The sequence below is a fragment of the Callorhinchus milii genome, unplaced genomic scaffold, assembly GCF_018977255.1.
Source record: "Callorhinchus milii isolate IMCB2004 unplaced genomic scaffold, IMCB_Cmil_1.0 Scaffold3, whole genome shotgun sequence".
NCBI lineage: Eukaryota > Metazoa > Chordata > Chondrichthyes > Chimaeriformes > Callorhinchidae > Callorhinchus > Callorhinchus milii.
In genome coordinates, this window is record NW_024704744.1 from 96,031,799 (window position 1) to 96,037,798 (window position 6,000).

The window sequence follows — 6,000 nt, forward strand, 5'->3', positions numbered from 1 at the left end:
TACTCTGGGAATTCCGTTGTGTTACACAGACCTGAAATCAGCATTACTTTGCGACCTCTCAAGGCCTCGCACAAAGATAGTGCAAGTCGATGTATAATCCCCGAAGTACAGGAAACTAAAGGGAACCTTTCCTTTCATTACAACTCTTAAAATGAAGTTATTGGGCTTGTAGGCAGGCACCTTATTTTACGCAGTAAAGCCAGATTGAAGCCTGCGATTGAAGGGGGGTAAACTCGGAACAAATCTGCGAGGGACACTATTTCGGTGAGCAAGTAGCAAACGTATGGAACAGGCTCCCTAGGGAGACGGTGGAAGCAAAAAGTGTTGTTTGTTTCAAGGACAAACGAGACAGATTTCCTCTAGAAGATAATATCTGGCGATACAGTGTATGGTTTGGGACACGACATGTCAAGCGACTGCCAGGATGGTGGAAGGCGAATTAGATGGACCTCGGTCTTCTTTCGCCCCAGCAAATTCTTATGTTCTTACGCATGAGAGAAATTGATAGTGAGAAGGTAACTGATGCTTTTTTGGAAAAGAACTGCGGTCAAGGACTTGCACGCGAGCCGGGGGGGTTAGGATCAGGAGGGGTGGGGAGCGTGGAGGATGGGGTTGGAGGACAGAGAGGGTGGGGATCACATCAAACGATATGACATTTGAAATGGCACTATTCACCCCACTGCAGAAATAATCAGGTTTTATGCTACATTGCCAAACTATGGAAGAGTTGCGTAAAGTGTCATGTGGATGGAAAGGGCAATATGTCATAGGGTTTGTTCGCATTCTGGAAAGCAGTTATAATTTTTTAATTGAACATATTAAACTTTTGAAGAGTAGCGTAAAAGATCATGTAGACATGCTTTACATTTTATTTGCATTCAAGAAAACAGCTTTTGTGTCGGAAAGTTTATTTTTTTTTCTGATTAGAAATTCCGTGGATGATAATTTAGTTTCCGTAGTCGAGCCTTGGGGTGACAACCGTGTGTATGAGGCTTTCGGCGGCCTGAGGGGTTCCGGAGTCGGGTGATGTGGGGGGGGGAGGGCAGAGCGGGTCATGGCACGGATATGGGGGAGAAAGGACAGTTGAGGGTCAAACAAGAAGCCCAAGTTCCTGACTGGCTTGGCGAGGTGGAGTTGGTCAGGATGTCAGTTGTCCTGGAACCGAGGGTGGAGGCAGACAGATATAGTTGAGTGTCATCCACAAACACCCTAACCCTCACTCTCCCGCTCCCTTTTTCTCTCTGTCTCTCGCTGAGGGGGAAATAATCTGTACGCATAACAGTAATTATTATGCAGTCGTCTACTTGGGTGGGTTTTCTGCAAAGATCAGATCACATATTATTGTTATGATGGTCTACAAGATCTTCATCTGTACCTCTCTTAGCATTACTAATTTCTGCCCACATTCGGTGGCAGCCTGGCTCGGTTGGTACCATTCTAGCCTTTGAGTCAGAAGGGTTGTGAATTCAAGCCCCATGTCAGGACTTTGAATTTTTATCGTCGAGGCCATCATACAACTGCAATGCTGCATGGTCCGAGGTGCCGTTCTTTGAATGAGAGTATCAATTTATTATGAAAATGTGCAAAGGCTGTGCAAAGTTTTCGCAGGCCAAAGTTTAATTGGAGAAAGGTAACACTCATCCAGACCATCATGTCTGAGCGGCAGTCTGTCACAACAGCTGCAGTCCTGCACTCGAGGACGAAAGCCACAAAGATAGATTTGGGTGTTAGAGATGAGCAAAAGGGGAGAACTGAGGAGAGAGCCTTGAACAAAAGCAGTGATACGAGGAGAACCTGTGAAGACATTGGGACGTGTAGGACTAAACCAGGAAGGTGCAGTCCCTCCTTTAAGACTTTCCTCTGATCCCCCAAGTAAATGTGTAGAAAAAAACTCTTCCAAATCAACTTTGGACTTAAGAATTTTCCGAGACAATGGTCTCTATTCTTAAAGATCATGGAGAGTTTCAGACCTCAAGATACCATTAATGATTGGTCCTTATATGTAAAAATATACTTGTAAGCCCACAAAACACACATACAATATATCCTGTGAAGCTTTTGGGACATTGTCCTGATATGAAAGGTGCTGTATCAAATTTAAGGATGAATCACAGTATTCTTGCCAACAATACTCAAGTCAGGAGAGAGATTCGCTACGCATGACTGTCTGTGCAATCAATTCAAACCCGTAGTAGTCGCTCTTTCCTCTGCTTACGCAACTGCAGTTTTGAGTTGATATTTATCACAACTCAACACTAGGCTATTATGCATTAGCATTAACAAAATACGTGGGTCAACTAGTAAAATCAAATCATTCTTGAGTTCAGTAACAAATCAGCGGTCGCTCACTCGAATCAGCTCTCAGGTAGGTATATTCTAAGGTCCCTTTCTGGATTTGTTAACCATAACACCTGAGTCACAGTCAATGACCGAACATCAGCCAATACGTTCTTTCACACGTTTACAAACTCACTAGTATTACCCCATATTGCAAGGGGGTGGGAGTTGCCTGGGAAAAAGTAACTGAGTGACAAAGATATATACCACAGTAAATATCAAGCATTCTTGTCTGGGCTTACATTGAATATAACTATTCAATAAATTCAATATAAACTATTTTTCTAAATGTACCATTTCCAAGTAAAGATAATGTAATAAATGTGACGTTTGCGTCAAGATCCCAAACCTCCAATCGATGTGCGAGTTGATTGTGGTTGATTGTAAATGCTTTTTTTTCCTTTTCGAAATGTGCTAATTTTATATAAAATCAATGTTTGCCAAAGGCTCTCAGTGTTCTTCAATATGTTCCACCAAGTGAGACATTTATCTCAGTTACAATTTTACATATTTGCTAAATTAATAATACTATACCACCTGTCTTATAGCTTGCATTTAGATTTAGGCTTCAAACCCCGTCTGCTGATTGCCTATTTAGCAGCAGTGTCAGTGATAAATAGTTCCGCTGTGAGATGGTACAGATAGACATTTTTTTTGCACTGTGAGACATTGCATATTTCCAGTTATTCCATTGTGAGACATTACAGATATTAATTCAGGGCAGTTTTATTATTTTTATGAGTGTACGATTGATTCTATGACTTATTAACATGACGATCTTCTCCAATATGCACATATCTCCATTATCTTCGTGACTGGGGTTCTATATTGTAAAACAATGTATAAATTTTCCACAAACTGAAGTAAATTGGTAAATTCACACAGAGGTATATAGAGCATTATAATAATACTGGCTTTTTATATCGCCTTATCACGTCGCTGAGACATCTCAAAGTGCTCCACAGAATATACTGTAAAGTGGATTGATTATAGATTTTTGTGGGCGAAAAGGGGTAGCAGAGTGTATGGGATGAAAAATGGGTGGGGAGTGTGGGGTTGGAACTGTTTTTGGTTGGGTGGGGCGTGATCTGACACACTGTTGAGGTAGAGTACGAATACAATACAAAATTAAAGTCAGGGATTTGGACCCGAGCAAGTGGCCGGAGTGGGGGGGGAATGGGTGGGTTCAGATCAGGGAGGGTGGAGGACAGGGAGGGCAGGAGAGTGATCGAAGATGCGGTCAAAGAGGAGGGTCTTGAAGGTTTGCTTGAAGAAGGCAAGAGAGGGAAGGGAGCGAGGGGTAGGTTACTCAGTGAGTTACGCTCAATCTCAGAATAGTTGACGCTGATGGCCAAACGGAAATGTGTTCAATTCTCCAGCAATGACATTACCTCCTCACCACGTTCCCGTTTCCTTCCCTGCACATTCTGGTGTCGCCCGGCCCGCAGATTGGGGTCTGGACTCCAATCTCAGCCAGTCTGTTGAGGAGGAGCAGATGTCTCTTTGAATCCTTTTTCTTTTCGAAAGCAAATTGGAAGAGATCGGAGGTAAAACAGGTGAGGGTCAGGACTGTCCAGTGTCAGTTCATCGGCTGGAAATTGAGCAGCAATCGAGCAAATTGGGTTTCATGAGCTGCAGCTGTGGGACTAGAACCCTACAGTTTAATATTGACCAGTGGGACGGTTATGCCATTGTATGAATTGTTTCTTGCGGGTCTCTATGTTGGGCCATAACTTCACCCTAGTTCGTCCGACTGCTCTAAGTGGAGCAAGGTGTCATTTCCCTGCTATAAGCATGATGGCTGCATCACGTCACAACTCTATTATTATTGGCGAGTTCTACTATCTTTCAACATTATTATGTAACAAAATATATGAAGATTGCAGCCCATTCGATCTGAGGCATTGGATTTAGTATTAAAGATAATACTCTTTGAATTGGAGTCTTGACACATCGTTGAGATGCCTCAAAGTGCATCGTAGGATGTTACTGTGAAGTGTAGTGACTGCATATTTGCAGATTCCAACATGAGCTTAATTTCATTAATCATAGATGGATCGGGGAGGTCGGAGGGCAGAGAGGATAATGATGGTGGCCAAGGGCACGGTCAAAGAGGAGGGTCTTGAGGCGTGCCTTGAAGGAGGCAAGTGAGGGACTGTACAATTATACGTGGAGTCCTGTAGCTCAGTCATTAGAACACTCGCTTTGCAAGTGAGAGACCTGAGTTCAATTCCAGGCAGAGGGCGAAACCTTGGGCAAGTTTCCTTACTCCACACAGAGCCTAATAATAATCCCTCCAAAAAAAAACAATAATAAAGTTGTCATTTTCAATCCATGACTGTTTGTGGGGACATTGCTGTGTGCAATTGGCTGCCGCGTTCGCCCACAAATATACAGTCAATTCACTTTACAGTGTGTTCTGTGAAGCGCTTTGGGATGTCCTCCCGACGTGAAAAGCGCTATATCAAATGCAAGGATTATTATTATCATTATACATGAAAAGTAGGAATAAACATTTGTTCTATTATTGTTAACTTGACGTTGCACAGATTAGTATTGACACCTTGGCACTTCGATTCCTTTCAATTCTGATCATGTAAGAATAATCAATAACTGGTAGATTTGTTGCGCCCATCAAATCCATTTTAAGATTCTCTTGAATGTCTCTACGGCTGGTCTGTGATGCAATAGTGGGGGGTAACATGGCAAATTAGAGCAACAGGGGAGTTGTAAGCCCTTTAGTCACAGATTGAGTGGACCTTAACATAAGAGTGTTCGCCATCGTAAGGGGAAAAGAGAGAAAGAGAGTTCGATTGCGGGAACTACAGTTGGACAACCCGGTGAGCCAATGGCTCATAGAGCGCAAATTCGTAAATTTTAAGTTTTTGACACCAAGCAATTCAAGAAAGCGTACACGTGTTTCGTAAGAGCACAACTAACGTTGTCAGCTTTACATTGCCAACTAGCTTCGGGCATTTTTCCACACTGAGCGTGTGAGTGGTTCCGCTTTTTTTTTAAAAAAAAGGCCCATTTAAAAAGGTTACGGATCGAAAGGCGCAGTTCCGTCAAAGATGCAACAATTATCCGGCCTCAGGCCAGTAAAGGGATTCGTATTTGTCTTTCCTATCACAGCTGATTCATACTGTCTTTATCTTGTGTTGCAGCAATTATTCTCGCATCATGATGTCTCCAGGGTTCAGAACAAGAGTCATGTGGATTTCTGATACCCTTCACTTTGATTTTTCAGCTTTATACTTTCCTGAATTCAGGGTGAGCGATACCAGCTGCGAGCGCAGACAGTAATTTCTGGGGTGGTTTAGTTGCATTTTACAAAGTCAGCAGACGGAAAACTTCGGGTTCCGCCAGCGACCATTTTGCTGGATCTTTAAACTGTTTGTATTCCTCGCCCGCAAAACACATCGTGGCCGCAGTTCGCGGTATATCCTGCGCTGCGCATTGGGGCATTCTCCTGACGTGAAAGGCGCGATACCAAGTGTTAGGCTTTATTGGATAATTGTGATTATTCAGCTTATTTTGAATGTTTCTGTCTTTTAGGGGCTGCTCTCTGTTCCCAACGCGTTGTGCATCTGGCTTTCTGCTTGATTCCTTCACGAGAAGAGCATAACAAGGGGGGGGCATAAGATTAAAGCAATGACAAAAGAA